Raw genomic sequence first — 27,016 nt, 5'->3', positions numbered from 1 at the left:
TGATATTAAAAGTGAATTGTTCACGGTACTATTATTCTAAATGTGACAATTTTTTATTATTTGTAGTTATCACAAGAAAATTTTATTTTTTAAACTTCAGATTAAAATGAAATTTGACTTATACCTGAAAATGCTCAATTAGTATAATTTAACTTACAATTATGTAAATCAATCTTATGTTTTCAACCTTACACATAGTTATACAGAGCAAAGAAGCAATTGAAGAACAAAAAGATTACTTAGAAAAAAAATGCCCATTTTAATTAATTAATAAAATCAAGTTTTTAAAAGTCATCTAATTGTGCTATTTTTGTTTTCAAATTAATTACACATTGGGTAGAATGAATTATTCATATGCTTTTTCACACTACTCTAAGAAACAAAGGGTTTTTCATTTATTACATTTTTTCTATTTACAAGAGAAAAAAAATCTTTTGAAAAGAAGATACCATTGGTTTTTGGGTCTTCCTTACTATAAATATGTATTAACACCAAAACTTTTGAAAATATGACAGTACTTGTTTTTTGTTGTGCTGGTAAATGTTGCTACATCTTCCAGGGTTTCAGAAGGATACATTGTTTCAATGATCAGTAGTAGATATTTATTTATTTATTTATTTTTATTTTTTATTTTTTTTTTGAAGTCTGATCTTATTTATTTGTCACTCTTAGAAAATCTCATTTTTGACTGGACTCAGACTTAGAGGTAGAAGCTCTCAGAGAGGACAGTCTCCGTCTCTTGGCAATCTGTTCCTGGCGTTTTTCTTTGGTCTCCTTCATTCTCTTGGCCAAAAGTTTAGCATATTCTGCAGCCTCTTCCTTATTTTTCTGAGTGTGCTGCTTCTTCAAGGCAATACGCCGACATTTGTGCTGGAGGACATGTGGAGTAACAAGATGCTGAATCTTAGGCGCTTTGGTTCTAGGTTTCTTACCTTCTTTGTTTAGGGGCTTTCTCACAACATACTGGCGGACATCATCTTCTTTAGAGAGATTGACAAGTTTGCGGATTCTGCTGGCTCTTTTGGGCCCCAGGCGACAAAGCACAGTAGTATCTGTGAGTTCAGGAATATCCTTCTCCCCTTTTTTTACAATGACCAACTTGAGAACACTGAGATTGGCATCCACAATGCAACCCTGAACAGATTTGCGCTTTCTCTCTCCAGTCCTCCTTGGTCTATAGCAGGAATACCCCTTACTCAGCAGCAGGCGGACACGGTCATGGGTCGAGACACCCTGCCCCATGGGGAAGCCTTGTTTGTCATTGCCACCACTGATTCGGACCACATAACCCTTCCATTCTTCACCCAGAGCATCAGCAGCAACTTCTGTGGCCATACACTTCTCATAAAAGGTACGAGGTTTGCGTTCATCGTCCACTTCAATGAGTTTCTGGCAGCCAGTAGCTGGGAAAGAGATGTTCAGCTGAATCCTGAAGCAGCCTACCGCCTCTGAGGTGCCATGACAAAGAGCAATAGTAGATATTTAAACCTATACAAATATTTTGTTATAAATCTTTAAGGCAGATCTTTTTCCTCTCCAAGCTGATGTACCAATGATCTGGCCTTCCCCAAATAGACAATAGTTCTCTCAGAATTTTTTAACCATAGTTTTTATTTGATCATTCATAACCCACTCACCCTCCCATTTATCACAGAGTGTAACATTTCAGCTTGTATTGAAATTGAATTTTAATGTCTATTTTATTTACCCAACTAGATATTATGCTTGATATTAAATTACTGTAGCATAAAGCTTGGCCATTCTGTGCATGTATCCCTGGAATAACTTTAGCTAAATAACATGTATATATTTGGTGCAAGTTAAGTATTTATTAATTTAATTTGCCAAGTCCAACAATCACCATTCATTTCTATTTTAGCTTTATTTTCCTCCACCATTTTGCTGAGTAGTCATATTTCCAAAAGTGGAGCATGAGAACTCCCAGAGGTGCATGTTAGGGTGAGTTTAATGTGCTGAGTCACAGGATAAATATGGTCCAATTAGTTCTTTTTGAAAGTTTGAGGAAAATTCCAAAATATGAGTAAAATATTTTTCATATTTAAACAAATATGCACATAATTTGGGATAGAATACAACTCAAGAAGTGTTGCATGTGTAATCGATCATCTTCAGACTCAGTCCACTCACAAAAGTAATTTTCTCTATCATTAAGGACACCATACAATGTGAAACTTCCTGCTCCCTTCCCATACCTTACTGCTGGTTCTCTTGCCTCTTACATTATTTTGGGAGTGTCAATTTTTATTCTCAATATATTTTCCTCATCTATCTTTTAGGTCCTGTTACTATCACTGTCATCCTCAGTACTTTGTGATAATTTGATCAATTCAAATAAATTCAACTTTTGGAGGGTACTCTTAAAGTTGATATAATCTTGGTTGTATGTAGGAAGGCCTAGCATACAGATTAAATGTAGAGTGAGTCTAGTTGATGGAATACATTCTTTTCACCTTGCTTTTAAAGCGAATTCACAAGATTGATTTTTAATGTCTATTCTATCTACCTTGGGTCTTGAGGTGTTAGTTGGTGTATCCTGAGAAGTGAGTTTGCATATCACATTATAGAATTAATTTGTAGTTTTCTTGTTTGTCTCCTGAACTAAAGAGCGGATATTGTTAGTACTGAAATGGGATCACAGACATAGTTGTTACCCAGGGTAACACATTAAGTACCAATAAGTTACCTACTGTTTCTAGTCAATGATTATTTATTGAGCAAAATGGATTTATTTCCCCTTACGGCAGAATCTAACAAAAAAATTTTGAAATAGTGAGCAAATATCACTTTTCCGGGGGCTAGACGTTTTTGTTTTTTTTTTGTTTGTTTGTTTGTTTTAAAGATTTTATTTTATTTATTTCAGAGGAGATAGAGCAAGAGCAGGGTGGAGGGGTAGAGGGAGAGGGAGAAGCAGAGTCCCTAGTGAGCTGGGAGCTGGATGCAGGGCTCCATCCCAGGACCCTGAGATCATGACCTGGGCCAAAGGCAGCTGCCTAACTCACTAACCCACCCAGCAGCCCCCAGGGGCTAGAGGTTTTGTTAATGACATTTTCCTCTCCTTAATTTGTAATTGCTTTTACATTTCTCAGGGTCTTGAAATGGGCTTGCAGCAGTCTCTGCGCTCAGTGCAGAGTCTGCTTCTCTCCTTCTTCCTCCTATCCCTCTGCCCCTCCCCTGCTCATGCTCGCTCTCTCTCCCTCTAAAATAAATAAATAAATCTTAAAAAAAAGAGAGAGAGAGAAAGTGATGGAATGGAAAAATATATTCCATGCAATTGGAAAAAAGAAAAAAAGGCTGGGGTAGCAATATTTATATCAGACAAAATAGACTTTAAAACAAAGAATGTAACAAAAGACAAAGAAGGACATTACATAATGATAAAGTGATCATCCAACAAAAGGATATAACTATGGTGTTCTATTATCGTGAAATTCAGGCTAGTTGCTGCAGGTCCTGATTATATTATTTTCCACTATACTTCTCATGAGTAGTTGGCAAATATAAACTTTGTGAACATGCCAGAGGAGAGTTAGGAATTGAAGTGTGTCCTGCAGTTATTGTTTTGAACTGTTTTTACTATAGGGCATAAAAGGACTAATATGAAAATTCAGATATGTGAAGGCATATTCGTGAATTATATATTTGTAATTCCTGTGGAATGTTGAAGAAAATCCTGAAGACTATATATAGTAGTTGCCTTTCTTTTGTTTTCCTCCCTCAAACTTACCATAGCTTTGGGATGTCCTCTGCGTAGGGAAGAATTTTTCCACAATATTTTTTAAATGAAAACAACTAAAAGTCTTGCCTTATTTATCCATCTACCTTTTTTTCCCCTTTCTATCTCTCCAAGCTATGCATCACCAGTGATCATGAAGCCCCCCCCCCCTTTTTTAGAGAAGTAAGTTTCAGTATTATATTTTAAATTATAGGCAACTCTGCCTTTGGAACACAGCATGCCATGCAGTGTGTCCTCTTGGGTCAGAATCTTTATGGAGAAAGGCTACTTCCTGAAAGGAAAGAAATAACATTTTTACTGTTGATATCAATTCAACTTTTCACCATATAAGATATATGATGTAAAGTTTCAAGAGCATTATTTCACACTTTAAAATCAGACATGAAAATAAGAGTAAGAAAATGTGACTTCAATTTCCATGCCCTATAAAAATGATTGAGAATGGAAAAGAAGTGTAATGAAGTATAGTGTCATAATCTTTTTAAATGGACAGGTCAATATTTTTTAGTTCTCCTAAAGGCAGAGCTTACCATGTCAAAAAAGCCTTAGAGTTCCACAGAGTGATTTCCATGCACTAATTATGTTCCTTTTATATAAGCCCTAATTATGCAGGCAGAAAGAATGTTTTGTAGTTAAGTTGTGGAAAAACATACTGATTAATATAAAAAATGTTCTTTTCACTGCATGAAAAGACAATTGATTTGATTACATACAAAATTGTTTACGATGAAGGGAATTGTAGAGAGGTGATATACTGGATAAAATACTTGCAATGTCTAAAAGAGATAGGGGATAATAGAATATTCTAAGAAATCTTTTAAGACAAGAAAATGAAATCCCAAGAGAAATACAGTCAACATATGAGAATGCAAAAATCACTAAAGAGGAAATCTGAAGTGCAAGTAATTATAATGAAGAGATGCTCAAACTCACTAGCAGTCAGAGATGCTCAAATTAAAAAAAAAATGTTAATTTATAAGAATTAGCATGGCAAAAATTAGATAATAAACATTTTGGTTTGGAGATGAAAAATAAGAACTCATTCCTGGTGAAGTACACAATAAGAGCTATTTTGGAAAGAAATATGGCACTTTTCATTATATTATGCATATCCTGTGATCTCATTACTGGGTTCTATACCATTGAAATTTACACACAAATATTTTACAGAACATGTAATTTTGTAGTAATGAGGAGACAGGGGAAGTTTAGAGATCATCATTTGACAACTGATAAAATATGGTAGATGCTACCATAGAATACTATGGTATGTGTTATAACCATCAAACATATGTAACTAAAACAGCATGCATATATCTCAGAAATATAGTATTGAGGACCAAGTAAGTATAATAGGGTTGTAGAATGACTGTATCTTTCCTAGAATGATGATGGAAATGTAAAATAGTACAGTCACTCTGGGAACAGTTTGGCAGTTTCTTATAAAGTTAAAGATACACTATACAGCAATTACACTGTAGGTATTTATCCTCGAGAAATTAAAACTTTCATGTTTAGCAAAAATTTGTACACAAATGTTCATAGCAGTTTTATTTCTAATAGCCAAAAAAAACCACATAAATTTTCTTCAACAGGTGAATAAACTGTGACATATCTATATAATGGAATAGAACTGAGCAGAATTCACCAATAAAAAGGAACAAAATAATTATTCACACATTGATTTTGTGAATCTCAAGGATGTTATATTGAACAAAAATACCAATCTGAAAAAGTTACATATTGCTTTGTTCCTGTTCTATAACTTTTTTCAATTTGCGAAATTACAGTCATAGAGAATAGATTAGTTAGTATTTGACAGAGCTTAAGGTTGGGGATGGATAGGGCTATAAAAGGAGAACAAAAGAGAGTTTATTTGTGATTATTGAACAGTTTTGTAATCTGACAGTTATACATGAATCTATACATGTGAAATTTCATGTAACTATACAGAATAAAAGAATGCAAGCAAACCTGGTAAAATCTGAATAAGGTGTCTAGTTTTATTAATAGTTTCAAAATGTCAAATTCCTGTTTTTTTTTTTTTGTTTTTTTTTTTTTAAGATGATACTGTTGGGGAAGATAAAGGGCACAAACAAACTCTCTAGTATTTTTACCATTTATTTTGAGCCCAAAGTTATTTTTTAAAAAGGAATTTAAAAATAAAGTAAAATATACATTTGGGAATTAATAGTATTACGTTAAATTTACAAATTTACAAATCAATTTCAGGAGAGTTGATATATTTATATTACCTTAATTTTTTTCAAACAGGAACATAGTATCCTAATATTTCTTTACATTTATCCATTTACTCAAGTCCCTTTTCTGTACTGTTCAGTTAAGATTAAAAAATTATATATGTGTTGGGTGCCCAGGTGGCTCACTCATTGTCTGCCTTCGGCTCAGGTCATGATCCCAAGGTCCTGGGATTGAGCCTTGCATTGGGCTCCCTGCTCAGCAGGAAGCCTGCTTCTCCTTCTCCCACTCCCCCTGCTTGTGCTCCCTCTCTCGCTGTGTCTCTCTCTGTCAAATAAACAAAATCTTTAAAAAAGAAATTATATGTGTGTATATATATTTATATGTATTAAGTATATATATTATATTAAGTATATTATATATGTATTATATTATATATATTATATGTAGTAAATATATGTATTAAGTATATACTTATAAATTTTTCCAATTCAGCTTCTCTATGTTTAATTCTACTGAGTTTATACTTTTATATTGTGGTTATTAATTTGAAGGACATATTTTACCTTGCAATATTATCAGATTGGTTATAGTCCTTGTCACAGAATTTTTTGTTTCTTCTAATGTTTGAACTTGCCCACATAATTCATTCCTGTTTTATTAGTTTTTGTTTAATTCTATTAATTTCTCTTCATATAAATCATAATTATTTCTAAAAATATCAACAGTCCTAATTAATGATTATCTTTTCAAATATTTTATAAATATATCAAGTGAATGAGAGGACAAGCCACAGGATGGGAGAAAATATTGCAAAAGTTACATCTGATAAAAAACTGTTATCTAAAATAGACAAAGAACTCTTAAAACTCAACAATAAGATAACAAATAGCCAAAAAAGAAAGAGGCAAACCAAGAAACAGACTCCTAGCTATAGAGAATAAACTGAGGGGAGGTACATTTTGGGGGGGGGGGGTTGAATGAGTGATGGGATTAAGTAGGGCACTTGTGATGAGAACCTACTGATGTATCAAAGTGTTGAATCACTATATTGTACACCTGAAACAAATACGACACTGCATGTTAACTAACTGGAATTTAAATTAAAATTTTTTAAAAAGATAACAAATAGCTAAATTAAAAAGTGGGCCAACGACCTTAAAAGATAACTCACCAAAGAAGATATACAGATGGCAAAAAGCATATGAGAAGATGCTCCACATCTTATGTCATCACAAAAATGCAAATTAAAATAATGAGATATCACTGCACATCTCTTAAAATGTTCCAGATCCAGAACACTGACAACACCAAATGTTGGTGGGGATGTAAAGCAACAGGACTATCATACCTTGCTGGTGGGAATGCAAAATGGTACAGCCACTTTGGAAGACAATTTGGCAGTTTCTTACAAAATGAAACATACTTTTACTATGTGATCCAGCAATCGTGCTCCTTGGTATTGATGCAAAGGAGTTGAAAACTTATGTCCACACAAAAACCTGCACATGGATGTTTATAGCTTCTTTATTCAGAATTACTAAGACTTGGAAGCAATCAAGATGTCCTTCGGTAGGTGAATGGATAAATAAACTAGTACATCCAGAAAGTAGAATGTTACTCATTGCTAAAAAGAAATAAGCAATCAAGCCATGGAAAGACATGAAAAGAAGCTTAAATGCATATTACTAAGTGAAAAAAGACAGTATGAGAAGACTACATACTACATAATTCCAACTATACAATATTCCGGAAAAGGTAAAACTATGAAGACAGTACAAAGATCAGTGGTTGAGAGGGGTTGGTGGGGAAGAGATGAACAGACAGCACAGATTAATTTTAGGTCAGTGAAAATACTCTCTATGATTTTATAATAATCGATATATCTCATTATATGTTTGTTCAAACCCATAGAATATACAACACTAAGAATGAACAAGGTCAACTATGGACTTCAGGGGATTATGATATGTTGCTGTGGGTTCATCCTTGGAAAAACTGTACCACTCTGTTGAATAATATTGATAATGGGGAAGATTATACCATGTGTGGGAGCAGGGGATATTTGGGATATATCTACGTTTTTAAAAATGTTGTTATAGGGGCGCCTGGGTGGCTCAGTCGTTAAGTGTCTGCCTTCAGCTCAGGTCATGATCCCAGGGTCCTGGGATCGAGCCCCGCATCCCTGCTCAGCGGGAAGCCTGCTTCTCCCTCTCCCACTCCCCCTGCTTGTGTTCCCTCTCTTGCTGTGTATCTCTCTGTCAAATAAATAAATAAATAAATAAATAAATAAAAGCTTTAAAAAAAAATGTTGTTATAGACCTAAAACTGCTCCAAAAAATAAAGTAAAAAAAAAAAGAAAAAGAAAAAGAAAACAGAAGAATTAAGTTATCTCACTTAACTTGATAGTAAGAACTTAGTTGTTATGAGAGGTATCTAATTATACCACAAATATATATAGAAATACTGGGTCAGAAGAGAAAAATTACTTTTTAAATCATGTGATTTTTATAATAATGAAGTTACTTTATAAATTGACAGAGTGCCTAGTAATAACCACCCCTGTCAAAATTTGGCTATGTATTATAACAGTAGGAAGAAATAAGAAATTCACACAGAGACAGAGACATGAAAGTAGATTTAAAAAACTCTCAAGGAGAAAAAACATGTTGTCTTAAGTAAGCTAGTGATAAACTTGATAAGAAAAAAATAACTGGCGTATAACTGTAAGAGCGATTTCCTGATACATTAGCCACTATTATCAGGACAAGGAGACTCATTCTAAAATTATTTAATATACATGCATAATTTAAAACAACACTAAATTCAGTAACATATGAATTTTAAAAGATGGGTAGTAGGGGATTGTCAGCTAGCTATGACTCTACTCCAATGAAGCAGTGAGATTGACAATACACTTTTAAAGACTGATTTATTTATATTAGAGAGAAAGAGAGAGAGAGATCAAGAGCAGGGGAAGGGGCAGAGAGAGAGGGAGAGGGAGAGAATCTCAAGCAGACTCCCCCTGAGTGTGGAGTCCGACATGGGGCTTGATCCCAGGAACCCGGGATCATAACTTGAGCTGAAATCAAGAGTCAGACGCCCAACTAACTGAACCCCCTGGGCGCCCTGACAATATACTTTTAAAGTTAATAAGGCAAACATAACCCGGTTTATTTGCAGTTCTTTGTAATAAGTAAAATAAACACAACTGTGAACAGTGGAATTAAAAAGGGGGAGGAAGGTCATAAATTTGTATCTGCCTCATTTTTCAAAATAGAATAGATAGGATTTAAAACCTGGATACCAGCTTTTGCTCAACTTAATGTAAGTATGTGTGCATTAAGATGATTCTGATTTTAGTGAAAGGATGGAAGAGCTTAACAAAGGATAAAGAATAATTCAGTGGGAGAAAACGTATCATTCAAATGACATATTTTTTAAAAATTGCAGGTAACTGAAAATAAAGACCAAGACACTTAAATATTTTATCTCAGTCAATAAGTTCAGTAATTTTCCATGCACAGATTTGCCCTGCTGGTCTTAAATGGGGTAAGTTTAGCATTAAAGGATAAAGCTAATGAGCAAATGAAATTTATATGATAGACTGTGTCTAATTGAATGTAGCACCAGATGTCCATTTACAGTTCATTTGAAATGTAATCATGGTTACACTTGTTGCTTTCATTATGTTTATAGTTGTCTTTGAAGGTACTATGAGAGTTCTCTGTTCATAAAATTTTATTTTATGCACTAATATAGATTATCTAAAAATAGTATACTTTTATTTTTACATATTAAATATTTTAAAATAAAATGATTAGTAACATTGTATCTAAAAATTTACCTAGTATCTAGGAGTGAGTTAATCAATGAGAAATATTAAAGAACACATCATATTTTTTCTGTTACTATCCTGTAAAACCTATAAAGTATTGATGTGGTTATGTATTTCCAGTTAAGAAACTCCACTGCAGAGTTATTATTACATAACTGCATAACTGTGTATTATTACATAATTAAGTTAATATCATTTTTCATTATTTTGTTTTTACCATTAAGTTGTCACTTCAAGGAATTTTAGTCAACAACTCTTGCTGAAGCTATGTTCAAAATCGATCTTCAAAATTGTTATTTATTACCATGCTTCTTATAAGAGGTACTAACACATTTTAAAAAGTTAATTGTTCAATAAATATTAAAATAATATTATATGCATATGTAAAAATTAATGACTATTATATATTTACTGTGACATGCCATTTCACAATACAACATCAGTCTAATCCACTAATTTTCTTTTGTCAGGAATTTTTACCACAATCCCTGATTTTGTTTGCTTGAATTTTCTCTTACATATATGTGCACACTACACATAACACATGATATAAAGCTATCAAGCCTAACCTGAAACTGTACAGAAAATCTCTTCATCTATCCCTCAGGAAGTGAACCATTCATTGATTGGATTTTAGGGTTAATTCCATCGGGTTTAATTTTGTGGCTCATATTGCTGCTTTCTGTCAATTGTTTCAACATCATTACCCCATCGTTTTATACAATGGTTCTGTGATCCTGAATATGTTTATTACCTTCTTTCTAATAAATGTGCATGGGTTTTTGAAATAGAAGCTATCCTCTGCTTTCCCATTTCTCTATTATTTCCTTCCAGTAATTTCCAGGGGATATTTAATGTAGCAATCTCTGTGCATTTCTGGAATTTAAACATTTTAAATCTGAGTCACTATCAGAGTTCTGTAAAATTGGAAATTTCAGGTTACTGTTTTAATAACCACTCAAGTTTTCTATATAACACTGTTCCAGAGTTTCCTATATTAAATCTCACTAACCAACACTATAGTGCAGCAATTTCACGCTGCATCTCAAAAGAATACATGGATGTTTTCAATATTAACAATCTGAAACTCTCTGATAACCTCATATGTAATATAATAATAGAGGCTTCCTAGGATTTACTATTCAATTATTGATTCAGTCCCAGTGGTAAACCTAGTGAAAATACCAGCTTAAGTATATCCAGTCAGTATGTGTGTATCTGTGTGTGTGTGTCAATGCTTTGGACATAGCTAGCAGTCAAGTTGTGAGTGTATGTTCAGCATATACACATGTGCTAACTGTAATACATTAATCATTTGGAAAAATAACTTCTTTTATATGATCCATAAAAGGAGGAATTAAAAAAAAAAAGAAGAAGATAGCAGGAGGGAAGAATGAAGGGGGGAAATTGGAGGGGGAAATGGACCATGAGAGACTATGGACTCTGAGAAACAAACTGAGGGTTCTAGAGGGGAGGGAGGTGGGGGGATGGGTTAGCCTGGTGATGGGTATTAAAGAGGGCACGTATTGAATGGAGCACTGGGTGTTATACGCAAACAATGAATCATGGAACACTACATCAAAAACTAATGAGGTAATATATGGTGATTAACATAACATAATAATAAAAAAAACAAAATAAAAAATAAAAAATAAAGCAATACTTCCAAATATCTCATTGGTTAAAGGAGAAATCATAGGGGAAATTAAGAAATACTATGAAGTCAATGATAATAAAAATACAACATTTAAAAAAAAAAGAAAAATGTTAAATTGCTACTCTACTCATACTTTCAATGGTGCACCTGGAGAATATGTAACTTCCAATAATGTACTGTACAGGTTTAATCCTTTAAAATAAACATGATACAAAAAGTAAAAAAAATATGTTCTATTTGATTATTAGTAAATATTTGTTGGATAAATGCTTTGCCTCACTGTATAAAATTGTGACCGCTCTATATATGGCTTTAGGTATGTGTCCCTTTTGACTGCTTCAAAAAATAAAGTTAACAAGAGAAAATAAAACCCACTATTTATATTTATTTCTGAACTCTGGAGTTCACCAGGTTCTTAAAATCACAGATAAAATTATTTAATACCTAACATATCTTCCAATTTTCTATAATAACTGAGAGATTCCTGTGTAGAATAGAGAACTTAAAAATGAGTATATCAATTTATTGAATTCAAACTTTATTTCTGATTTTCTCTACAACTCTGTGACCCCAGGGTTTTTGCTTTCAATACAGTTGTTTTTAAATTTGCATAAGGCAAAACCCACACATTATCAGTGTGTACTTTGATGAGTTTTGATGAGGATGAGTTTGGTGTACAAAGAATAGGATTAGCCATCATCCTAGAAAGTTTCCTAATCATATCCTTTCCAGTGAATACTTCCCATATAGAGGAAATTTAAAAAAATAAATTTCACCATAAATTAGTTTTTCCCATTGTAAAATTTCATATAACTGAATAATACAGAAGGTACACTTGTGTCTGGTTTCTTTGCTTAGAGATGAATTCATAGGGTATCATGCACATATTAGTAAATCATTTCTTTTTATTGCTAAGTAGTATTTCATTTAATATATGTCAATTTGTTTATTTGTTCTTCTCTTCATGGGCATTTCAGTTGTTTCCTGTTTGGAGCTATTATGAATAAAGCTCCTGTAATAATTTTGGTATAAGCCTTTTTATGAGCGCGTGTTTTAAGTTACTGGGGTAAATATCTAGGCATACAATTGTTTGATCATAGGATAAGTCTATGCTTATCTTTATAAGACATTTTCAAACATTTTTCCAAAGTGGTTGCCATATTTTACAGTGTCATCAACAATATAAGAATGTTCTGAATGTGGGTGCCTGGGTGGCTCAGTTGTTTAAGCGTCTGCCTTCTGCTCAGGTCATGATCCCAAGGTCCTGGGATCGAGCCCCACATTGGGCTCCTTGCTCAGTGGGGAGCCTGCTTCTTCCTCTCCCTTTGCTCAGATAGTCTGCTTCTCCCTCTCCCTCTGCTCCTCCCACTTGCTTGTGCTCTCTCACTCTCTCTCTCAAATAAATAAAATCTCTTTTTAAAAGAATGTTCTGAATGTTTGTTTTATATTCTTGCTCATAATTTAGACTTCTGTGATGACAAATACTAAATGCTTGTTCTCAAAGACTGAATGTAAAATTGGTTTTACTTATTTTTTTATATATTAATACCATTCCTGAGTAAAATTATTGGCTTATTTTGTGTGTGTGTGTGTATGTGTGTGAATCTTTTTTTAAAATACAGTCTGTTTAATAGTTATGGATTATTTAAGTTTTTTTGTTTTATATTGTATTCCTTTGTTAAAGTTTTTATTCAAATTCCAGTTATTGTGTCCCTTTTGGTAAGTTATGCTTTTCAAAGTATTTGTCAATTTCTTTTAAGTTGTCTAGCTTATTGATAAATAGTTATTTATTGTATTTTCTTATTATCTACTTAACATCTGCAGAGTCCACATTGTCTACTTTCTTTTCTTATATTGGTATTGTGTGTTTGTAAGTTTTCATTCTTAATGTCTTATTCGATTTTATTAATTTCAAATATATTTTCAAAGAAACATTCTGGGCTTATTTATTTTCTTTTTAAAACAATTAATTGAGATATCTTTGACATATAGAAATTTTATATTATTAAGATAAACCACTTGATGTTTACATGTATACATTATGGAAAGATCACTACAATCAACCTAAAAATCTTATCCATCACCTCTGTGTGCTTACCCTTGTATGTGTATGTGTGTGTGTCTGTGTGCATTAAGAAGATTTAATTTAAGATCTCTATCTTAGTAAATTTTCAAATGTACACTACTATGATAGTCCATATGGTAACTATTATCACCATGCTACATATTAGATCTCCAGACTTTATTCATCCCACATAATTAAACTTTGTACCCTTTGCCCAACATCTCCCCATTTCTCCCATCCCCTAGACCCTGGCAACCACCATTCTACAACCTGTTTTTATGAGTTTGACTTTGTTAGAGCCCACATATAAGTCAGATCATGTGGTATTTGTCTTTCCGTGTCTGACATTTCACTTAGCATAATGTTTTCCATTTTATTTTCTATTTCACTGATTCCTTGTCTGTGTTATTTCCTTTCTGTAACTAATTTTTGTTGTAATTCATTCTTTACTACTTTTGTTTAAAGCAGGGATACATACAACTAATTTGTCTGTAAACTTATCTCCAAAAACAGGTTTAACTTCTTTACACAAATTGTGATTTGATGTATTTTTATAATTCTCGGTTCAAAACATTTTCTAATTTACCTTATTTTTCTTTGACCCATTCTCTACTAATTGTTGTGTAATTTTCACATGCTTTTTTTTTTCACATACTTTGACCTTTTTTAAGTATCTTAAAGTTATAGTTTACTAGTTCAATTATTTTGTGGGCAGAGAGCATTCTCTACAATATTTCAGTCTCTTCAAATTTATTAACATGTGTTTTTGTGCTCAGAATAATATTTAACATCATTATATTCCATGTATACTTGAATTCTACAGTTGTTGGTTATAGTATAAATATCAATTGGGTCACTATGGTTAATGGAGAAGTACAGTATGTGTAAATTCTAACTGAAATTTTTGGGCTAATTTTCTATCAATTACTGAGGAAGGGGTACTAAAATCTCTGTGATCATGTTTTTGTCTATTTCTCCATTTATTTCTATCCATTTTGCCCTCAAGAATTTTTACATAAATCAAATTATTGCCATATAATTTATACATGATAAAATGCAGTCATCTTAAATATATAGTTTGATGAGATAGGACATATATCATATAACCACTATATCATTCAAGGTATAGAACATGTTCATAATCACAAAAGCTTTCTTGTTCTCTTTTACTATGAATCACACCCACATCCATTGAATCTAGGCCACAAAGAGTTGTTTTCTTCAATTATACATTTGTTTTGCTTTTTCTATAACTTTATAAAAATGGAATGATGTGTTCTTTCTTGTTTGTTTTTTCACTAAATCTATGTATATATTATTTATATTATTATATATTATAATTGAAATATGGTGTTGTCTAATCAGTATGCCATTCCTCATACCACAATTTATTTTTTCTCATTATTTGTTCTTGAACATTTGGGATTTTCCAGTTTAGGCTTCTATAAGTTCAGCTACTATGAACATTCATGTGCAAGTTGTTTTGTAGAAACATGATTTTGTTTCTTTTTGGTAAAGACCCAAGTGTATAATTGTATAACTGTATTATATATTAACATAACAATGTAAATGGATAATTAACCTTATAAAACCTATCAAACTCTTTTCCAAAATAGTTGTCCCTTTTTGATTCTCATCACCAATGTGTAAAAGTTCTAGTTACTTCACATACTGGCAAACCTTTGGCATCTTCAGTCTTTTAAAATTTTGGCCATTCTACTAGGTATATGTTAACCTCATACAGATTTCATTTTTATTTCCGTGGTGCCTAGAATTGTTGAGAATTTTTATGTATATTTTGACCATTTGAGTACCTTCTGTAAATTTTTCAAATGTATTGCCCATGTAATAGGTTTGTCATCTTACCATTGAAGAGTAAGAGTTATTTATATATTATTTATATTTATATTATACTATATGAATATATTTTCATTATAATTATAATATATTTATAGTATGTAAATTCATGATATTATGAATATGGTATTATATGTTAATATATTATACTTTATTGCATATATTTACATTCCTATTCATTTATTTATTATATAAGTGCTGAGTTTTTTTCATCTTTTCTACTCAAAGTTTCATAGTTTAAGATTTAATGTTGTCTGTGAGTTAATTTTTGTATAGAGTGAGATTAGAGTTGAAATTCACTTTTTCCAAACAGATATGTGATGGTGTCTTGTTATTAGCAAAATACATTTATTACTAAAATAATTTTATTGAATACTTTTGTCATAATTGTTTACTGTTACCTCCATTAATGTTGCTTACCTTGGACTGTCCTAGCCTGATTTTAACTTTCAAAAAATCTATGTTATTGTACTATAAATTTATCTTTCATAGACATTCCATAGCGAGGTTGTGTTTTTTATTCCTTCTGACAATTTCTTCATTTAATTGAAGTACATTTATAGTTAATGTAATTATTGATAAGATTGGATTAGGCTGTTTTTCTGTTGTTTTTCCTTTTGTTTTGTCATCAGCTTTTTTTTCTTTTTCCCCAGTTTCATGTGTTTATTTGTATCAATCACAACTTTTTTCAATACTTTGTTGTAATCCCTTAACTATATGTTAGCTGTTTATTACTGTAATATGATAGCGTTTGCACTAAGGATTAGACTAGGTTGCCTTAAATAATCACAGTATACTTAGTGTTAATTACATTCCACTTCACAGACCTGTACCTCTGAAACAAATAATACAATATATGTTAAAAAAAAAAAGAAGAAGAAGATAGCATGAGGGGAAGAATGAAGGGGGGGGAATCGGAGGGGGAGATGAACCATGAGAGACTATGGATTCTGAGAAACAAACTGAGGGTTCTAGAGGGGAGGGGGGTGGGGGGATGGGTTAGCCTGGTGATAGGTATTAAAGAGGGCACATTCTGCATGGAGGATAGGGTGATATATGTAAACAATGATTCATGGAACACTACATCAAAAACTAATGATGTAGAGGAGGGAGCAAGATAACGGAGGAATAGGAGACCTGGATTTCATCTGGTCTCAGAAATTCAGCTGGATAGGGATCAAACCATTCTGAACACCTACAAACTCAACAGGAGACCGAAGAAAAGAATAGCAACAACTCTCTGAACAGAAAAGCGACCACTTTCTGGAAGGTAGGATGTGTGGAGAAGTGAATCCGAGGCGATACTCGGGAGGATAGACGGTGGGGGAGGGGCCTTCATCAGCCGCTTCTGACAAGTGGTAAAACCGCGGAGGACAAAATCGGAACTTTTAGAAGTCAGCTCCGCTGAGGGACGTCACTCTGGTGGCTAAGCGGGGGGTGGAACCCTCGCGGGACAGTGTGGTCTCAGGACCCTCGGGCTCACAGAAAGACCGGGGGTGCCTGAGTGCGGCAGAGCTCCCACGTATCGGAGCAGGGAAACTGGCTGCAGAGACGGAGCCGAGGCGCGGGCTCTCAGGTCGGGGTTGCCATAAACCGTGATCCACAGCACAGTCGGGCCACTGCTCCTCCAGCAAGGAACCCAACAAGCGGTAGATCCGGGGAGACTCACCTTCCTTCCCCGGGAGGAGCGGTGCGGGAGCGCACCGCGGGGATCTGCTGGGTTTGGAGACTCCGCGCGGGGTCGGGTGCCAGAGATAGAAACTCTCGGTCACAGGCTGGGTGAGCACGGAGTGCGGCCGGAGACCAGGGAGACGGGAATGACTGACTGCTTTTCTCTGGGGGCTCACTGAGGAGCGGGGCCCCGAGTTCTCGGCTCCTCCGGGCGGAGACTGGGAGGCCGCCATTTTCACTCTCAGCCTCCAAAGCTGTATGGAAAGCTTGCAGGGAACAAAAGATCCAGAGAGCAAACCCGAGCAGATTACTTAGCCCGGACCGGGCAAGGGTGGGGCAATTCCGCCTCCGGCAAAGACATTTGGGAACCACGGCAACAGGCCCCTCCCCCAGAAGATCAGCGAGAACAGCCATGGAAGACCAAGTTTACCGATCAATGAGAACGGCAGAACTCCAGCGCTAGGGGAATACTGCACATAGAATCCATGGCTTTTTTACCATGATTCTTTAGTCTTTCAAAGTTAATTTTTTTTTTAACTATCTTTTTTTTTTTGAATTTTTCTTTTTCCCTTTTTCAGCCAACATCTTATCAATCCCTTTTTAAAAAAACATTTTTATTTTTCATTTTTAGAGTCATATTGTATCCCTTCGTAGTCGTTACCCGTATTTTTGGCATATATATAAGTTGTTCTCTCTTTAAAATTTTGAAATAGTTTCTTCTAACAGATCAAAATATACCCTAAATCTCTAGTGCATGGTTTTTTTCTTCTCCCCTGCCCGATCACATTCTCTCCCCTTTTTTTCTTTTTTTTTTAAATCCTCTTCTTTCTTTTTTCAAACAACTTCTTATCAGTTCCTTTTATAACATTTTTTATAATTTTCATCTTTACAGTCATATTCCATCCCTTCACCATATCAACCCTTATTTTTGTACATATATAAGTTTTTCTATCTTTAAAATTTTGGGAGGCACTTTCTTCTAACAGACCAAAATACACCCAAAATCTAGTGTGTGGCATTGATCTATGTACCAGCCTGATCATATTTGATCATATTCTGTTTTTTTTTGTTTTGTTCTGTTTTTGTTTGTTTTTATCTTTATCTTTTTCTTTTTTTTTTCTTTTTCTTTTTTCTCTCTTTCCCTTTCTTTTCCCCTGCTTCAGGTCTTTTCTGATTTGTTTAGAGAATATTTTCTGGGGACGCTGTAACCCTGTTAACATTTTGTTCTCTCATTAATCTATTCTCCTCTGGACAAAATGACAAGATGGAAAAAATCACCTCAACAAAAAGAACAAGAGGTAGTACCAACTGCCAGGGACCTACTCAATACGGACATTAGTACGATGTTGGATCTAGAGTTCAGAATCATCACTTTAAAGATACTAGCTGGGCTTGAAAAAAGTATGGAAGTTATTAGAGAAACCCTTTCTGGAGAAATAAAAGAACTAAAATCTAACCAAGTCGAAATCAAAAAGGTTATTAATGAGGTGCAATAAAAAATGGAGGCTCTAACTGCTAGGATAAATGAAGCAGAAGAGAGAATCAATGATATAGAAGGCCAAATGATGGAAAATAAAGAAGCTGAGAAAAAGAGATATAAACAACTACTGGATCATGAGGGCAGAATTTGAGAGATAAGCAATACCATAAGACGAAACAATATTAGAATAATTGGGATCCCAGAAGAAGAAGAAAGAGAGAGAGGGGCAGAAGGTATACTGGAGCACATTATAGCAGAGAACATCCCTAATTTGGGGATGGAAACAGGCATCAAAATCCAGGAAGCACAGAGAACCCCTCTCAAAATCAATAAAAATAGGTCAACACCCCGACATCTAATAGTAAAACTTACAAGTCTCAGAGACAAAGAGAAAATCCTGAGTGCAGCTCGGGAGAAGAGATATGTAACCTACAATGGTAGAAACATTAGATTGGCAACAGACCTATCCACAGAGACCTGGCAGGCCAGAAAGGACTGGCATGATATATTCAGAGCACTAAATGAGAAAAATATGCAGCCAAGAATACTATATCCAGCTAGGCTGTCATTGAAAATAGAAGGAGAAATAAAAAGCTTCCAGGACAAACAAAAACTAAAGGAATTTGTAAACACGAAACCAGCCCTACAAGAAATATTGAAAGGGGTCCTCTAAGCAAAGTGAGAGCCTAAAAGCAACATAGACCAGAAAGGAACACAGACAATATACAGTAACAGTCACCTTACAAGCAATACAATGGCACTACATTCATATCTTTCAGTAGTTACCCTGAATGTAAATGGGTTAATGCCCCAATCAAAAGACACAGGCTATCAGATTGGATAAAAAAACAAGAGCCATCGATATGCTGTCTGCAAGAGACTCATTTTAGAACCAAAGACACCCCTAGATTGAAACTGAGGGGGTGGAAAACCATTTGCCATGCTAATGGACACCAAAAGAAAGCTGGGGTGGCAATCCTTATATCAGACAAATTAGATTTTAAATCAAAGACTGTAATAAGAGATGAGGAAGGACACTATATCCTACTTAAAGGGTCTATCCAACAAGAAGATCTAACAATTGTAAATATCTATGCCCCTAACATGGGAGCAACCACTTATATAAACCATTTAATAACAAAAGCAAAGAAACACATCGACAACAATACAATAATAGTGGGGGACTTTAACACCCACCTCACTGAAATGGACAGATCATCTAAGCAAAAGATCAACAAAGAAATAAAGACTTTAAATGACACACTGGACCAAATGGACTTCACAGACGTATTCAGAACACTCCATCCCAAAGCAACAGAATACACATTCTTCCCTAGTGCCCATGGAACATTCTCCAGAATCGATCCCATCCTAGGTCATAAATCAGGTCTCAACCGGTACCAAAAGATTGGGATCATTCCCTGCCTATTTTCAGACCACAATGCTTTGAAACTAGAACTCAATCACAAGAGGAAAGTCGGAAAGAGCTCAAATACATGGAGGCTAAAGAGCATCCTACTGAGGAATGAATGGGTCAACCAGGAAATTAAAGAAGAATTTAAAAAATTTATAGAAACCAATGAAAATGAAAACACAACTATTCAAAATCTTTGGGATGCAGAAAAGGCAGTCCTAAGAGGAAAGTATATAGCAATACAAGTCTTTCTCAAGAAACAAGAAAGGTCTCAAATACACAACCTAACCCTACACCTAAAGGAGCTGGAAAAAGAACAGCAAATAAAGCCTAAACCCAGCAGGAGAAGAGAAATAATAAAGATCAGAGCAGAAATCAATGAAATAGAAGTCAAAAGAACAGTAGAACAGATCAATGAAACTAGGAGCTGGTTCTTTGAAAGAATTAACAAGATTGATAAACCCCTGGCCAGACTTATCAAAAAGAAAAGAGAAATGACCCAAATCAACAAAATCATGAATGAAAGAGGAGAGATCACAACCAACACCAAAGAAATACAAACGATTATAAGAACATATTTTGAGCAACTCTATGCCAGCAAATTAGATAATCTGGAAGAAATGGATGCATTCCTAGAGATGTATCAGCTACCAAAACTGAACCAGGAAGAAATAGAAATCCTGAACAGACTTATAACCACTACAGAAATTGAAGCAGTCATCAAAAATCTCCCAACAAACAAAAGCCCAGGGCCAGATGGCTTCCCAGGGGAATTCTACCAAACATTTCAAGAAGAATTAATACCTATTCTTCTGAAACTGTTCCAAAAAATAGAAATGGAAGGAAAACTTCCAAACTCATTTTATGAGGCCACCATTACCTTGATCCCCAAAACCAGACAAAGACCCCATCAAAAAGGAGAATTACAGACCAATATCCTTGATGAACATGGATGCAAAAATTCTCACCAAAACACTAGCCAATAGGATCCAACAGTACATTAAAAGGATTATTCACCACAACCAAGTGGGATTTATCCCTGGGCTGCAAGGTTGGTTCAACATCCGCATATCAATCAACGTGATACAATACATTAACAAAAGAAAGAACAAGAATCATATGATCCTCTCAATAGATGCAGAAAAAGCATTTGACAAAGTACAGCATCCTTTCTTGATCAAAACTCTTCAGAGTATAGGGATAGAGGGTACATACCTCAATATCATAAAACCATCTATGAAAAACCTACAGCGAATATCATTCTCAATGGGGAAAAACTGAGAGCTTTCCCCCTAAGGTCAGGAACGCGGCAGGGATGTCCACTATCACCACTGCTATTCAACATAGTATTAGAAGTCCTAGCCACAGCAATCAGACAACAAAAAGAAATCAAAGGCATCCAAATCGGCAAAGAAGAAGTCAAACTCTCACTCTTTGCATATACTATGATACTTTCTGTGGAAAATCCAAAAGACTCCACCCCAAAACTGCTAGAACTCATACAGGAATTCAGTAAAGTGGCAGGATATAAAATCAATGCACAGAAATCAGTGGCATTCCTATACACCAACAACAAGACAGAAGAAAGAGAAAGTAAGGAGTCGATCCCATTTACAATTGGACCCAAAACCATAAGATACCTAGGAATAAATCTAACCAAAGAGGCAAAGGATCTGTACTCAGAAAACTATAAAATACTCAAGAAAGAAATTGAGGAAGACACAAAGAAATGGAAAAACATTCCATGCTCATGGACTGGAAGAACAAATATTGTGAAGATGTCAATGCTACCTAGAGCAATCTACACATTCAATGCAATCCCCATCAAAATACCATCCACTTTTTTCAAAGAAATGGAACAAATAATCCTAAAATTTGTATGGAACCAGAAAAGACCCTGAATAGCCAGAGGAATGTTGAAAAAGAAAAGCAAAGCTGGCAGCATCACAATTCCGGACTTCAAGCTCTATTACAAAGCTGTCATCATCAAGACAGTATGGTACTGGCACAAAAACAGACACATAGATCAATGGAACAGAATAGAGAGCCCAGAAATGGACCCTCAACTCTATGGTCAACTAATCTTTGACAAAGCAGGAAAGAATGTCCAATGGAAAAAAGACAGTCTCTTCAACAAATGGTGTTGGGAAAATTGGACAGCCATATGCAGAAGAATGAACCTGGACCATTTCCTTACACCACACACAAAAATAGACTCCAAATGGTTGAAAGACCTAAATGTGAGTCAGGAGTCCATCAAAATCCTAAAGAAGAACACAGGCAGCAACCTCTTCGACCTCAGCCACAGCAACTTCTTCCTAGAAACATTGCCAAAGGCAAAGGAAGCAAGGGCAAAAATGAGCTCTTGGGACTTCATCAAGATAAAAAGCTTTGCAAAGCAAAGGAAACAGTCAACAAAACCAAAAGACAACCGACAGAATGGGAGAAGATATTTGCAAATGACATATCAGATAAAGGGCTAGTATCCAAAATCTATAAAGAACTTATGAAACTCAACACCCAAAGAACAAATGATCCAATCAAGAAATGAGCAGAAGACATGAACAGATATTTTTCCAAAGAAGACATCCAAATGGCCAACAGACACATGAAAAAGTGCTCAACATCGCTCGGCATCAGGGAAATCCAAATCAAAACCTCAATGAGATACCACCTCACACCAGTCAGAATGGCTAAAATTAACAAGTCAGGAAACGACAGAAGTTGGCAGGGATGCAGAGAAAGAGGAACCCTTCTACACTGTTGGTAGGAATGCAAGCTGATGCAGCCACTCTGGAAAACAGTATGGAGGTTCCTCAAAAAGTTGAAAATAGAGCTACCATACGATCCAGCAATTGCACTACTGTGTATTTACCTCAAAGATACAAATGTAGGGATCTGAAGGGGTACGTGCACCCTGATGTTTACAGCAGCAATGTCCAGAAGAGCCAAACTGTGGAAAGAGCCAAGATGTCCATCGACAGATGAACGGATAAAGAAGAAGTGGTATATGTGTATATATATATATATATATATATATATATATATATATATATATGGTGGAATATTATGCAGCCATCAAAAGGAATGAGATCTTGCCATTTGCAACAATGTGGATGGAACTGGAGGGTATTATGCTGAGCGAAATAAGTCAAACAGAGAAAGACATGTATCATATGACTCACTGATATGAGGAATTCTTAATCTCAGGAAACAAACTGAGGGTTGCTGGAGTGGGGAGTGGGGTGGGAGGGATGGGGTGACTGGGTGATAGACACTGGGGAGGGTATATGCTCTGGTAAGCGCTGTGAATTGTGCAAGACTGTCGAATCTCAGATATGTACCTCTGAAACAAATAATGCAATATATGTTAAGAAAAAAAAATGATAGCAGGAGGGGAAGAATGTAGGGGGGGAAATCGGAGGGGGAGACGAACCATGAGAGACCATGGACTCTGAAAAACAAACTGAGGGTTCTAGAGGGGAGGGGGGTGGGGGGATGGGTTAGCCTGGTGATGGGTATTAAGGAGGGCACGTTCTGCATTGAGCACTGGGTGTTATGCACAAACAATGAATCATGGAACACTACATCTAAAACTAATGATGTAATGTATGGTGATTAACATAACAATAAAAAACTAATGATGTAGTGTGTGGTGATTAACATATTAAAAAAATAAAAAAATATTCCACTTCATATAAAATATGAAAAATTTACAATAGTATAGTTTCATGGATCCACTTCTGTCGACACTTTGTGGTATCATTATCACATATTACATCTATATAGTTTTACAGTTTTGTTTTAAAGAGTTATATGACCTTTAAAACTATAAAGGAAGAAAAATGAGCAGTCATATTTACTCTCAAATTTTTCATTTTTGTTGTTCATTACTTTCTGAAGCCTTGAATTTCATCTTTTGCCATTTCTCTTCAAGCTAAAAACATGATGTAGTATGTTTTTGTAGTGCAGATCTACTGGCAATAAATTCTTCCAGTTTTTATTTAACTGAAATTTTCTTCAATTTTGAAGGCTACATCAAGTATATATAAAATTATGAGGTAGTAGATTTCTCATGTTATAGCTTTGAAATGAATTTATTATATGACAGAAAAAGAAGAATCTCTCCAATAATTCTTCCTAGTAAAATTTCCTAGGATGAATGCATTTAATAAATATGGAAACGCCTGTTAGTACTTTTGTTTATGTTCCCTATCTACTCCCTGTCCTTCTATCCTCTTTTGAACCCAATCCAATCAGAATTTAATCTTCATCCATTCATTTTAAAAGCTCCCTTTTCAGTCACTAATTATTTATATATTATGAAACTGCTAATTTCTCTTGACATCTCAGTAGAATCTGAAATAGTTGTCCTCTCTCTCTCTCTCTTTTTTTTTTTTTTTACAAAACATATCTTCATATGGATTCTGAAACACTGTGCTGTTTGTTTGCTCAGTACTTCAGTAACTCCTACTTTTAACTCACTATTGCTGGATCTTCTACTTCTCCCCACTTTTAACTCTCTGTTCCTAGGTTTTCTATCACATCCTATTCCTAAAGTTGGAGTGACCCAAGATCTAATGTCTGGTCCTCTTTTCTCTCTGTAGCTGTCTGTACTAACTCCTTAAATAATCCCAACATTTTTTTCCTTATTACTTTTGTTTCCATAGACTCTAGAATACAGTGCAAGAAGCAGAGTACTTTCTTGTGTTAGTTTCCTAGTTCTGTAACAAATTACCAAAATATTAATTGGCTTAGAGGGCATCCATTTATTATCTCAAAATTTTTGCAAGTCATAAGTCTAGGCTTAGACTTAACAGGGCTCTTTACTCAGGGTCTGTCAGGCTGAAGTCAGAAGTGTCAACAAGGATGCATTTTCACCTAGAAACTCAAATAAGAAATTACCCACTTCAAATACATTCATGTTGTTGACAGAATTCATTTTCTCATGGTTGTAGAACTCATAGTGGCTTGTTTCTTCAAGTCCAGCTGAACCATGTCTTTCTTTTGAGGTTTTCACCTGATTAAGTCATTACCCAAGAAGGATTATCTCACTTTTGACTAACTTTAACTCAATGGTCTTGAAACCTGAATTATATCGGTAAAATTCCTTCTCTTTTGCTGTAGTCCATGGCCAGAACTGCCACATATTCCACCCACATTCAAGGTGGGATGAGTTATACACGGCATAACACTGGGTATAAAGATAGAATTCTGCCTACCATGTTGCTCAATAAATATTTTATTTATTTATTTATTTATTTATTTATTTATTTATTTATTTATTTTTATGTAGTCTCAATAGTTTAGTATTGCTTTTGTTTCTTTTGCCTCTGGAGACATATCTAGAAAAAAGCTGCTACAGCTGATATCAAAGAAGTTACTCTTTGTATCCTCTTGTAGGATTTTTATGGTTTCAGGTTTTACATTTATGCCTTTAATACATCATGAATTTATTTTTGTGGATGGTGTAAGAAGTGGTGAAGTTTCATTCTTTTGCATGTAACTGTCCAGTTGTCCCAACAACATTTGTTGAAAATAATGTCTTTTTCCCACCTCACACTTTCCTCCTTTTTTGAAGATTAATTGACCATGTAATTGTGGGTTTATTCCTGGGTTTTCTGTTTTGTTCCATTGATCTATTTTTGTGCCAGTACCATACTGTTTTGATCATTACAGCTTTATAATATAAATTGAAGTCTGGAATTGTGATACCTTCCGTTTTGCCTTTCTTTTCAAGATTGATTTGGCTATTCAGGTTCTTTTGTGGTTCCATACAAATTTTAGGATTGTTTCTTCTAGTTCTGTGAAAAATGCTGTTGGTATTTTGATAGGGATTGCATTAAATGTGTATATTGCTTTGGATAGTATAGACATTTTAACAGTTTTCTTCCAATCCATGAGCATGGAATGTCTTTCCATTTCTTTGTGCCATCTCCAATTTCTTTTATAGGTGTTATATAATTTTCAGGGTACAGGTCTTTCACATCTTTGGTTAGGTTTATTCCCAGGTATCTTGTTAATTTTGGGTGCAATTGTAAATGGCATTGTTTTTTTAATTTATCTTTCTGCTGCTTCATTATGGGTATATAGAAATGCACAGATTTCTGTACATTGATATTGTAACCTGGGATTTTTCTGAAATCATGTATGAGTTCTAGCAGTTTTCTTGGTGGAGTCTTTTGAGTTTTCTATATACAGTATCATGTCATCTACAAATAGTGACCATTTGACTTCTTCCTTGCTGATTTGGATGCCTTTTATTTCTTTTGTTGTCTGATTTCTTTTTGTCGTCTTTTTATTTCTTTTTTTGTCTGGCTAGGACTTCTAGTACTAAGTTGAATAAAAGAATTTTTGCATCTATATTCATCAGGGATATTGGCCTATAGTTCTCTTCTTTAATGGTATCTTTATCTGGTTTTATCAGGGTAATGCTGTGCTCATAGAATGAATTTGGAAGTTTTCCTTCTTTTTTAATTTTTTGGAATTGTTTGAAAAGAATAGGTATTAACTCTTTTTTAAGTCTTTGGTAGAATTTTCCTGTGATGCCCTCTGGCCCTGGACTTTTGTTTTTTGGGAGTTTTTTGATTACTGATTTGATTTCTTTGCCGGTTATTGGTCTGTTCAGGTTTTCTATTCCTTCCTGTTTCATTATTGGTAGTTTATATTTCTTCTAAGGTGTCCAATTGTGAGCATATAGATTTTCAAAAGAGATGGTTTGCATTTCTGTGGTGTTGGTTTTTCTTCCTCTCTCATTTGTAATTTTATTTACTTGAGTTTTTTCTCTTTTTTTCTTGATAAGTCTAGCTAGAGGTTTATTAATTTTATTGATTTTTTTCAAAGAACTATTTCTTGGTTTCATTGATCTGTTCTATTGTTTGTTTAGTTTCTATATAATTTATTTCTTTTGTAATCTTTATTGTTTCCTCCCTTCTGCTGGTTTTAGGTTTTATTTGTTGTTCTTTTGCTAGCTCCTTTAGGTGCAAGGTTAGGTTGTGTATTTGAGATTTTTCTTGCTTCTTGAGGTAGGCCTGTATTGCTATAAACTTCTGTCATAGAACCACTTTTGTTACATCCCAAA

General features: G+C 34.5%; 1 pseudogene; it reads right to left on the bottom strand.

The window, feature by feature from the left end:
• Positions 1-516: 516 nt before the first annotated feature.
• On the bottom strand, positions 517-25,084 carry LOC118523475 (small ribosomal subunit protein eS6 pseudogene; annotated as a pseudogene).
• Between the last annotated feature and the right edge of the window lie 1,932 nt (positions 25,085-27,016).

This window comes from Halichoerus grypus, chromosome 1 (assembly GCF_964656455.1).
Source record: "Halichoerus grypus chromosome 1, mHalGry1.hap1.1, whole genome shotgun sequence".
In the NCBI taxonomy this organism is placed as follows: Eukaryota; Metazoa; Chordata; class Mammalia; order Carnivora; family Phocidae; genus Halichoerus; species Halichoerus grypus.
Note: the sequence above shows the minus strand (reverse complement) of the source record. Positions and strands in the feature narration are given on the sequence as shown.